Source organism: Chiloscyllium punctatum, chromosome 2 (genome assembly GCF_047496795.1).
Source record: "Chiloscyllium punctatum isolate Juve2018m chromosome 2, sChiPun1.3, whole genome shotgun sequence".
NCBI classification, from domain to species: Eukaryota; Metazoa; Chordata; class Chondrichthyes; order Orectolobiformes; family Hemiscylliidae; genus Chiloscyllium; species Chiloscyllium punctatum.
Window position 1 is genome coordinate 9,113,470 of NC_092740.1, and position 12,581 is coordinate 9,126,050.

The window sequence follows — 12,581 nt, forward strand, 5'->3', positions numbered from 1 at the left end:
AGACACAATCAGAAAAGCCACCGTTGAATAAATTGTCATGAGAAACAGTTTTGCCTTGGCATCAGAATATGGCTGGCACCCAGGGAACCCAAGGTGTAGTCAGCAGCTGTAACACAGGGAGGGCTGTGCAGACACTGTCAGGAATCACAGTGACAGATCATTCCAGGCAGCTCGGGCTCAGCTTGGAGCAACTAGTCACAGGGCAGGGAGGGAGGGTGTTGGAGATGAGGGGAAAGTGCTTGCAGGGGCTTCCCATCTGCTGTAACTTTGGAGGGTGTTACAGGGCATGGAAATCTTGGAAAGTGGGGAATGATTAGGAAATCACATTCCCACCCAATGGAAATTCAGCTGCTCGGAGAGCAAGGGAGAAAATAGTAGGATTCACAAAAACATCCTTTTTATCCTCAGCACTCACTGCAAGTGATAACAGTTTAACCTTTCCCTCCATAAAACATTCATTACAACTCAAAGTATCCACTGTGATAAAAATAAGCAACATTTCAGTTTTGCATAAGGATAAATTGCAGGTTAATTTGGAGACGGTGAATCTGGAGCTTGAGATTTACAAACAGCTGGAAAGTGACAAATCCTGCTCAGAAATCATTAACCTGTCATTTACCTCAGTCTATTGATTACTTTCCAACTCTGAGTGCTCTAGCAGCTTCTCAAAATTATAAATGATAGTAAAAGTTTCTTTCAATACATAAGAAACAAACGACAGGCAAAAGTAGACATTGGGCCACTTCAAACTGATGCTGGAAGCCGAGTGATGGGAGAGAAGGAAACAGCTGGAGAACTTAATAAGTACTTTGCGTCAGTCTTCACAGTGGAAGACATGAGGAATATCCCAACAATTAAAGGGAGTCAGGGGGCTGAGATGAGTATGGTTGCCGTTACAAAAGAGAAAGTGCTAGAAAAGCTAAAAGGTCTTAAAATTGATAAATCTCCTGGCCCCGATGGGCTACATCCTAGAGTTCTCCGGAAGGTGGCTGCGGAAATAGCGGAGGCGTTGGTTGAGATCTTTCAAAAGTCACTGGAGTCAGGGAACGTCCCGGATGATTGGAAGATCGCTGTTGTAACCCCACTGTTCAAGAAAGGATCAAGACAAAAGATGGAAAATTATAGGCCAATTAGCCTAACCTCGGTTGCTGGTAAAATTCTAGAATCCATCATTAAGGATGAGGTTTCTAAATTCTTGGAAGAGCAGGGTCAGATTCAAACAAGTCAACATGGATTTAGTAAGGGGAGGTCGTGCCTGACAAACCTGTTGGAATTCTTTGAAGACGTGACAAGTAGGTTAGACCAGGGAAACCCAGTGGATGTGGTCAATCTAGACTTCCAAAAGGCCTTTGATAAGGTGCCACACGGGAGGCTGCTGAGCAAGGTGAGGGCCCATGGTGTTCGAGGTGAGCTACTGGTATGGATTGAGGATTGGCTATCTGACAGAAGGCAGAGAGTTGAGATAAAAGGTTCTTTTTCGGAAGGGCAGGTGTGTGAGGTGTCAGTGAGGGAGCACTTTGTGGCCAGCGACCATAATTCTATTTATTTTAAAATCGTGATGGAAAAGGTTAGACCAGATCTAAAAGTTGAAGTTCTAAATTGGAGGAAGGCCAATTTTGACAGTATCAGGCAAGAACTTTCGAAAGCTGATTGGGTGGACAGATGTTCGCAAGTAAAGGGACGGCTGGAAAATGGGAAGCCTTCAGAAATGAGATAACAAGAATCCAGGGAATGTATATTTCTGTCAGGGTGAAAGGGAAGGCTGGTAGGTATAGAGAATGCTGGATGACTCAAGGAATTGAGGGTTTGGTTAAGAAAAAGAAGGAAGCATATGTCAGGGATAGACAGGCTAGATCGAGTGAATCCTTAGAAGACTATAAAGGAAGTAGGAGTATACTTCAGATGAAATCAGGAGGGCAAAAAGGGGACATGAGATAGCTTTGGCAAATAGAATTAAGGAGAATCCAAAGGGCTTTTACAAATATATTAAGGAAAAAAGGGTAACTAGGGAGAGAATCAGGCACCTCAAAGATCAGCAAGGTGGCCTTTGTGTGGAGTCACAGAAAATAGGGGAGATACTAAATGAATATTTACTGGGGAAAAGGATAAGGAAGTTATAGACTGTAGGGAAATAAATGGTGACATCTTGCAAAATGTCCAGATTACAGAGGAGGAAGTGCTGGATGTCTTGAAATGATAAATCCCCAGGACCTGATCAGGTGTACGCGAGAACTCTGTGGGAAGCTAGAGAAGTGATTGCTGGGCCTCTTGCTGAGATATTTGTATCATCGATAGTCACAGGTGAGGTACCGGAAGACTGGAGGTTGGCAAACGTGGTGCCACTGTTTAAGAAAGGCAGTAAGGACAAGCCAGAGAACGATAGACCGGTGAGCCTGACGTCGGTGGTGGGCAAGTTGTTGGAGGGAATCCTGAGGGACAGGATGTACATGTATTTGGAAAGGCAAGACTGATTAGGGATAGTCGACATGGCTTTATGCGTGGGAAATAATGTCTCACAAACTTGACTGAGTTTTTTGAAGAAGTAACAAAGAAGATTGATGAGGGCAGAGTAGTAGATGTGATCTATATGGACTTCAGTATGGCAATCGACAAGGTTCCCAATGTGAGACTGATTAGCAAGGTTAGATCTCATGGAATACAGGGAGAACTTGCCATTTGGATACAAAACTGGCTCAAAGGTAGAAGACAGAGGGTGCTGGAGGAGGGTTGTTTTTCAGACTGGAGGCCTGTGACCAGTGGAGTGCCAAAGGAATATTTGCTGGGTCCTCTAGTTTTTGTCATTTACATAAATGATTTGGATGCGAGCACAAGAGGTACAGTTAGTGAGTTTGCAGATGAGATCAAAATTGGAGGTGTAGTGGACAGCGAAGAGGGTTACCTCAGATTACAACAGGATCTGGACCAGATGGGCCAATGAGCTGAGAAGTGGCAGATGGAATTTAATTCAGATAAATGCAAGGTGCTGTATTTTGAGAAAGCAAATCTTAGCAGGACTTATACACTAAATGGTAAGGTCCTAAGGAGTGTTGCTGAACAAAGAGACCTTGGATTGCAGGTTCATTGCTCCTTGAAAGTGGAGTCACAGGTAGATAGGATAGTGAAGAAGGCGTTTGGTATGCTTTCCTTTATTGGTCAGAGTATTGAGTACAGGAGTTGGGAGGTCATGTTGCGGCTGTACAGGACATTGGCTAGGCACTGTTGGAATATTGCGTGCAACTCTGGTCTCCTTCCTATCGGAAAGATGTTGTGAAACTTGAAAGGATTCAGAAAAGATATACAAGGGCGTTGCCAGGGTTGGAGGATTTGAGCTATAGGGAGAGGCTGAACAGGCTGGGACTGTTTTCCCTGGAGCGTCGGAGAATTATACAGGTTTACAAAATTATGAGGGGCATAGATAGGATAAATAGACAAAGTATTTTCCCTGGGGTCGGGTAGTCCAGAACTAGAGGACATAGGTTTAGGGTGAGAGGGGAAAGGTATAAAAGAGACAACGTTTTCACACAGAGGTGTTACATGTATGGAATGAGCTGCCAGAGGATGTGGTGGAGGCTGGTACAATTGCAACATTTAAGAGGCATTTGGATGGGTATATGAATAGGAAGGGTTTGGAGGGATATGGGCCAGGTGCTGGCAGGTGGGACTAGATTGGGTTGGGATATCTGGTCGGCATGGATGGGTTAGACCGAAGGGTCTGTTTCCATACTGTACATCTGTATGACTCTATGGCCCAGCGCATTTCTACAACCACGTTTATATCAGTCACTGATGACCTTACCTTTTCAAAGCTGTGGTCGGATCCATTTGCTGTGAACCCCCTAAAGAGATAAAAATAATTCGTAAATATTTTGTTAAATTATGAACAAATTTGCCACATTGTCTCCACAGTTGGATGAGTCTCAAGCAAAACCATCCCTGACCAACAATATATATATTTTGCACGGTTAGATACAGTGATCTCTCGAATCTTATCTGATTGCTAAAGCTTTACTCAGGAGTGTCCTCCTTAGCCCAGTCCAATATCAATAATGGACCAACAACAAAAACAGATGTTGCTGGAAAAGCTCAGCAGGTCTGGCAGCATCTCTGAGGAGAAATCAGAGTTAATTAAATTACCTACAGTGTGGAAACAGGCACTTCGGCCCAACAAGTCCACACCGACCCGCAACCCACCCAGACCCATTCTCCTACAATTACCCCTTCACCTCACAATACGGGCAATTTAGCATGGCCAATTCACCTGATCTGCATATTTTTGGATTGTGGGAGGAAACCGGAGCACCCGGAGGAAACCCACACAGCTACGGAGAGAAAGGTATTAATATTGTTCTGATCCCAGTTGATGTTATTCCTGGACAAGTCAGGTCCCAGACTGAAACAGGTTTGCTCGAGCATATTTTGAGTTGTTTTTGTTTCTGATGAAATGGTCTCTCTCTGAAAGATAAGCGCACGATGCTGCAGAGTTTGCTGTCATACTATAGCAGAAGCTCATTCCCAAAAGAAATGAAGATAAAACATGTGTCTACTGAAGACATAAGTTCAAAAAAGTTTAAAAATAGAGTTAAACTTTATCGTATTAATGCCAAAATACTTCTTTATAAATTAAAAATAATAAAAGCTCTGTGTCAACCCCAGCACTCATCCCCAGTACAGTACTCAAAAATACATCTTGTTTTATACCCAGAAAGACTACTTGGGCAAGACTAACCCCAGGGTCCCTGTTTCGAACACACTGGGAGATTTAATTTTGATCATAAGCAGTCAATGAGCTAAAGTTCACTTATAAATTATGTGAAGGGAATGGTCAAGAGATACAGTTACAGATATCTGACGAGGAGTAATAGTTAACTGTAAAAAAATTAATGACATTGTCAAACTGAAAGAAAACACAAATATTTACACAAAATAAAGGAACAGGTGAGAAGATTGGACAGGATATAAAAATCATCAATCAAAGGCAACAAAATTCAAAAGGAGGGAAATCTTAATGTCCAGAGAAAGTTAGGCAGTAATGTAAGAGTGGATAGTTAGAGTTTCTTGAGACATTTTGCAGGTATGTTGGTGAGACAGCTGGATTGTGATATAAAGCATGGATTCAATTACCACATTAGCTGATCTTACTAAAAAGGTCCCACTTTTAAACCTTCAACTCTTACTTGAGATAAGATGATTATCAGGTTAAACACACCACCAGTCATCTATCTCTCTCTCTCTCTCTGATCAGAGAACACCACTGTGGTCCTCTGGGAATATGGCAACATTACATGAAGATGGTTTAAAAACAACAGGAGTTTGTAGAATTAGTCATGGAAATGGCAATTGCATTAAATGGGTATTTTGCATCAGTCTTCAGGATAAGGGATAAAAATAACATTCCAAAACATTATAAATCCAGAAATGAAAAGGAAGGAGCAACCCAGAAAATTCCAAACACCAGAGAAGTGGTCCTGAGTAAATCATTGATGCTGTGGACTGACAGTTCCCTGAGTCCCTGATGGACTTCATCCCAGGGTCTTTAAAGAGGAGCTGCTGGGAAAATTGAACAATTGCTTTACATTTGCCACGATTCCCAAGGTTCTGGGCTGGTCCCACTGCCTTCAACAATAGCAAATGTAACTCCTGTGTTCAAAAAGAGACTATGTTTTTAATTTGATCAACCAGTGCAAAGGGAGGTCACGAGGTCAGCCCCAAAACAGATCAGTGCCTGAACATAGCCCCCACTGCACAGGCCCGAACAGGAGCCATTGTTACCATTCCACCCCGAAATGTCTGTTACTCAGACTATCTGAGGCACCAGGTTGTCTTTTTGCAGCAAATTAATTTTAACAATAAAAACACGAAAAGGAATTGTTTCAAATTGCAGCTTCCTTTATGTTCCATCGAGATTCTGTACTGAGTGGGAATGAATGGAAAAGGTGTGGTCTGTTGGGATTCTGTCAAATGGAAGTGAATGAGAAGACATTTTGGTGCATTGAGAGTTGACAGTAATGGGGAGAAGAATGGGGATTAATCCATCAGAGTTTAATAGAATGGAGTGGAATGGCCTTGCTTGTGAAACAGCCTCAATCTTCAATCACCCATGAGTCAGACATCAGACAGTGGGTGATACTATTGAACAGGCCACCTTCACCCACCCTCCACCACCCACCAAAGACAAAGCCAGCGTTTTCAGAGAATGTACTGAAGAGGAGAGAGTCGGTGAGGGAAAATTAATCCAGTGTCATTGTTTATTGCTGTTTCAAAAACAGAACCATATTGTTTTATGAACCTCGTTCTCTCCAGAACCCACCTCCTTTCTTCCTGAAGGTGATGAAGATGATGACAATGACGATGAGGAGGAGGAGGAGGATGAGCAGTGGAATGACCAGTGAATATACTGAGACATACTGAGCAGGCTGAGTCTTCACTGGAAAACAGCAAGAACAACATTGGTTAGGAATATCTCAATGTTGCTGCAGTGAAACCTGTAGCAGGGTGATAGAGTGTGAGATTAAATGTACACATTGGGCATTCTTTGACAGAGCAATCCAGTTCATCCCCCTCCCCCTGTCCTTCCCTATAACCCTGTAACTTGCTCCTTTCCGAATACTTATCCCTTGTTTCTGAAAGATGCCCCCGTTGAATCTGTTTCCATCGCCCTGTCAGGCAGTGCTTTCCAGATCAGGACAATTCTTGAAGGAGGCAGCTGCTTAATTCTGTGACACAGAATAGAAGTTTAGATGGATATTTCACATCATTCCACAGGGCAGTTGTTGGATCCGGTGATGACTTGCCCGGTCTCAGCTGGATAATGGGAAGGACAGACTTAGCTCCAGCTACCCCCGGACTGAGGGAGAGAAGAATTGGTAATAGTGACTGTCCTCGGGATTTCGGCACACCAGATGTTGTCATGAAGGAATCAATAACAAATATTGCTGGAGAAACTCTGCAGGTCTGGCAGCCATCTGTGGACAGAACTCAGAATGAAAGTTTTGAGTCCAGTGATCCTTCATCAGAACTGACAGCTGCTAAGGAAAGGTGGTATGGAAACTGTTGACAGGGGATTGTGGGACCGGGGTGGGAGTGGGGGGGAAATGAGTGAGAGGCTGGGTGGAGACTGAGCCCAGAAGGTGAGAAAGACAGTCACATAGACAAAGGGACACTGAATGGCCCTCCAGGGAGAAAGACAATGTGATAATGGGGACCAGGAAATAGGTGAAAGCAGCTCATGTCATTACCAGGCCAGAGATGTGCTGTAGTGGGATTTGAACCCATGATCGGGGTTTCTGGATTGGTCACCCAGTGACAGTAGCAGAAAACCACCACCTTCCTTTATACCCCATGTGTGAACGCAGGACGAGGTTTGGTTCCACATTGTTGTGTTTCCTCACACAGTCAGATGGACACTGGGGGAACATACTAGCATTGATGGAACTATTCCTGATGAAGGTGTGAACACTTTCATTGTAACCAAGAGGGACACATTAGGCTGTTGCACCTTCCTGCTCGAGGAGATGATCTCAGTGTCAGTATAACTTTGGTGCATTTGGAGATTGAACTGAATGTTCTGAGTGTGTCAATGTCTTTCAATACTGACATCAGAATGAACCTAAAAGAATCAGCACATCAAATTACACTAAACATTGAAAAAATCACATTTCAAACACAAAAGCAAAATATTGCAGATGCTGGGAATTTGAAATAAAAATCAAATAGTTAGCAGGCCAGCTCATACCTGTGGAGAGAAACAGGTTAACATTTTAGTTCAATGACCTTTCACTCGAAAATCAAATTGTAAAAAGTTCACACAATCTGTTCCACCCACACTATCGACCCTTTACAGACTAAAGCTTTCATCATGGTCATTAAGTTATGAGGGTGTGACTGGCTCAGTCAGCCTTTATTGCCCATGCCTCATAGTTAAGAATCAGCCACATTACTGTGGGGTATGGAGTCACATGTAGGCCAGGCCAGGTTAGAATGGCAGTTTCCTTCCCTAAAGGACATCAATGATCCAGATGGGGATTTACAACAATCAACAGTGGTCACACAGCCATCTTTAGATTCTTACTTTGACAATTTATTTGATTTCACATTGTACCATCTGCCAAGGTGGGATTTGAACCCTGGTCCCCAGAACATTACCTGGGACTCTGGATTAACAGTCCAGCAATAATACCATCAGCTGTTGCCTTTATTGCAGAATGATTTCGAACATGTACCAGTAGCCGGGTTTCCTTCAGGATCAGATACTGAGAATCAGGTTCTGACCTGTATTCCACCAGACACAGGTAAGTGTGATTGTCCCTCCCTCTCAGCTGGTTTATCCCAGTCAAGGCGTTTCCCTCCTCTGAGCTCGTACCGATTTCCACCGTGTACAGTTGTCCAAGTTCCCTGTGATTGGGCTCTAAATGTAATGACGTGTTGATAGGGCTCCTTCCTCATCCAGGTAACAGTGGTCAGGGTGTGGGAGTCCCAGATCCTGAAGATACAGGGTAAAGAGACTAAATCTCCCTCTGTCCCAGTCACCACTGAGACATTTCCCTGAGCAGCTGAGGAAAGGACAAACATCAGAATGGATGAGGTCAGTGCCCAGAAGTTCCAGATTCAATTTTTTACATTTCTTTCAACTTCACAATGAAATGAGTAATTAAATACCTCACGCATATTTCTCATGTGTCTGGACCAGGCAATTATAGTTTCCTGAAGGATGCACCGTGTTGAAAATCACTTACGCTCCACCCCCTCATTTTGAGTTTCTCATTCGTGGGATAGTTACAGATTAGTAAATGGACTGAACCTACATGACTTCATTCATTCTGGGCCCAACATCCCTCCCACCTTCACTAAAACCTTTTGTTTTTCATTCCACAGCCCTATACTTCAGTCTGTGCTCCTTCACTCTGTGGAAGGGGGGGATGGGGGGGTGGTGCGGTGGGGCAGTGGTTAGGAGTTAGACCCACCCTGTACCACCTTTATACATTAAAAATCCCATGAAAGAGGTAATCTCCCCCATCTCCATCCTAATTTGAAATAGGTTTCAGATTCACCCACATCCTCTCAGCATCTACTCCCTCAAGACCCCTCAAGATCTTGCAAGTTTCAATAAAGTCACTTCTCAATCTTCAGCAACGAGCAGCCCCCATCTGACTCTAAACCAATCAGGATGGGCAGGTAACAACACTCTGACATTCTCAGCCAATGGGAGGTAGAGAGGTGGCTCTTCACATATTCTCGGCCAATGAGACCTGAAGTTCCACCATGTGCTCACTTAGTGAGGGATTGGAAGATACTTGCCCTATCTTGTCCTCAGTCAATGCCAATCATTGGATTGACGACAAGAAGGAGGTCATTTTACCCATTGGGTCCTGGTGAGCTCCACATGGAACAATCCAGGTGAGACCCACCCATCTGTTCGAGACCCCCAAGTTCTGCCGGTTCACTTCCTTCAAGGACCTATCAGGTTTAATTCTGAGATCAATGACTGTTTCCACATGCCCCTTCGTTGCTGCTGGTGACTGTCAGTCATCAGTACTCACTGTGTAAACATTTCACTCTCACATTCTCTCTGTACCTCTGCCCCAAAATCTAAGGCCTGCATCCTTGTGCCAACAGCAAATGGATAGACCTTTTACTTGTTTACTTTCTCTTCACTTGTCACTGTCTCAATCAAATCTCCCCTCAATCTCCTTAGCTCCGAGGAGAATGACCCTTGCTTCTCAAAACTTACAACGAAAACCAGTCTCTGATCCCCTCCCTGAAACACCCCAAGCCCATCCCTGGAATAATTTGGGTCACTCTGCACTCTCTCAAGGACATTCACATTCCTCTTAATAGGTGGTGACAGATCTGGACACAATACCCTCATTGAGGCATAGTTGGAGAGTTAACAATGTCCACAGTTGTTCGGCCCCTGGACTGCAAAGTCAGGAATGATGGGGCATAATTTTCATGTGAAGGCGAGTGTGATGAGAGGGGCTTTGCAGAAACGGTGATGGGAGTTTGGAATGCACTCCCTTGGGAGGGTAATAGAGGTGGAAAACCTGGCAACATTTAAAAAGTATCTGGATGAGCAGTTGAACCATCATAACATTCCTACCAGGGGAAAGCCATAGTGGCCAGGCCTCTGGCACTGAGCCTGGATCTGTGGCTCAGAAGGGAAGGGGGAGAATAGAAAAGTGCTAGTGGTAGGAGACTCAATCATTAGAGGAACGAATTTTGATTTGAAGACAGGAGCTATGTTTAGTAAGTTTGCAGATGACAGCAAAATCGATGATGTCGTGAACAGCGAAGAAGGTTATCTCAGAGGACAACAGGACTTTGATCAGATGAGATGATGGGCTGAGGAATGGCAGATGGAGTTTAATTTAGATAAATGTGAGATGTTACATTTTAGTAGGTGAAACTTAGTGCAGGGCTTACACACTTAATGGTCAGGTCCTGGGGAGTGTTGACGAACAAAGAGGTCTTGGAGTGAAAATTCATTGTTCTTTGAAAGTCGAGTCACAGGTAGACAGGGTACTGAAGAGGGTGTTTGGTACGCTTGCTTTTCTTCATCAGTGCATTGAGTATAACAGTTGGGGGGTCATGTTGTTACTCAACAGGTCACTGGTAAGGCCACTTTTGGAATATTGCATTCACCTCTGGTTTCCCTGCGATCGGAAAGGTTTTGTGAAATCAGAAAGGGTCCGGGAAATATATGGGAGGATGTTGCCAGGGTTGGAGTATTTGAATATAAGGAGAAGCTGAATAGGTTTGGGCTATTTTCCCTGGTGCATCAGAGGCTGAGGGCTGAGCTTTTAGAAGGGGCATGGAGAGGGTGATTCGTCAAGGTCTTTTCCCCAGGGTATGGGAGTCCAAAACTAGAAAATAGACAAGGCCTTTTTCCTGGTGTGGGAAAGTGTAGAACTAGAGGGTATAAGTTTAGGGTGAGAGGGGAAACATTTAAAAGGGACATAAGGGGCAACTTTTTCACACTGAAGGTGGTGCATGTATGGAATGAGATGCCAGAGGAAGTGGTGGAGTCAGGTACAATTACAAAAATTAAAAAGGCATCTGGATAGGTATATGAATAGGAAGGGTTCAGAGAGACATGGCCCAAGCACTGGCAAAAGGGACGAGATTAATTTAGGAAATCTGGTCAGCATGGATGGGTTGGACCGAAGGGTCTGTTTTCGTGCTGTACATCTCTATGATTCTGTAGACCAATTAGTGAATGTCTGTTATTGGGAAAATGTGAGATCAAAATTGAGATGTCTTGGCAGAACATTTAGAAATGTATAATATGATCAAGCAGAGTCAACATGACTTCATAAAGAGGAAATTATCTTGAAATCTTTGAGGTGGTTACAAGTTGGATAGATAAAAAGGAATTGGTGGATTAGATTAGATTTTTTTTAGATTAGATTACTTACAGTGTGGAAACAGGCCCTTCGGCCCAACAAGTCCACACCGCCCCGCCAAAGCGCAACCCACCCATACCCCTACATCTACCCCTTACCTAACACTACGGGCAATTTAGCATGGCCAATTCACCTAACCTGCACATCTTTGGACTGTGGGAGGAAACCGGAGCACCCGGGGATGTTTCATATGTTTTTAGAAGATATTTCAGAAGGTGTAACAGATTAAACTCCTTAATGCGATTAGATTCTATGGTGCTGGTGGTACTATACGAACATGGATAGAGAATTGACTGACTGATAGAAAACAGAGAGTTGGGATAAGGCAGGAGTGATATCCAGCCTGCAAACTGTAATTAGTGGTGTATCACAGGATCTGAGATGGGGCCACATTTACTATAATATACATTAATGATTTGGATGAGGTCAGTGAATGAGGTCAGTGTAGCCAAGTTTGCTGATGACAAAAATGTAGGTGAGAAGGCAAGTGATGATGATGAAACAAAGAAGCTGCAAAGAAATGTTGACAGTTAAATAAGTGGGAAAAACTTGGCAGTTGGAATATAATGTGGAAAAAGTAAGGTTATTCATTTGGCACAAAGAAAAGAGAGGCTGAATATAGTGAAACAGAGAAAGCCTGCAGAAAGTTACAGAACAGAAGAATATGGAGGTTTTTCAAAAACATTCAGCAGAGAGTAGGGAAGGTCAATGGAATGCTGACCTTTATTTCAAATGGAATCGAAGTTTAAAGTGGGGAGGTTTTACCAGACACTAGTTAGCTCACAGCTGGAATATTGTGGATAGTTTTGGTCCCTTATCAAAGGAAAGTGAAACTGGCATTGGAGGCAGTCCAGAGAAGATTCAATTAGTTGATGCCAGGTCGGGAGGGGCTGTCTTATGGGCAGCGTTTGACAAGATTGAGCCTGTACTTGATGGATCACAGAAGAATGAAGAGTGACCAAACTGAGACATTAAAGATGCTTCGGGTGCTTGATAAGGTGGATGCAGCGTGGTTGTCCCCCTTGTCAGGAACAGAGAGCATCAGCTCACAATGAGGGGTTACACATTTCAGATGAGAGGAATGTTTTCTCTGAGTGGGTAGTGAATCTCTGGGCTACTTTACCACAGACAGCAGTTAATGTTGGGTCATTAAGTATAGCCAAGGCTGAGATAGACAAATTT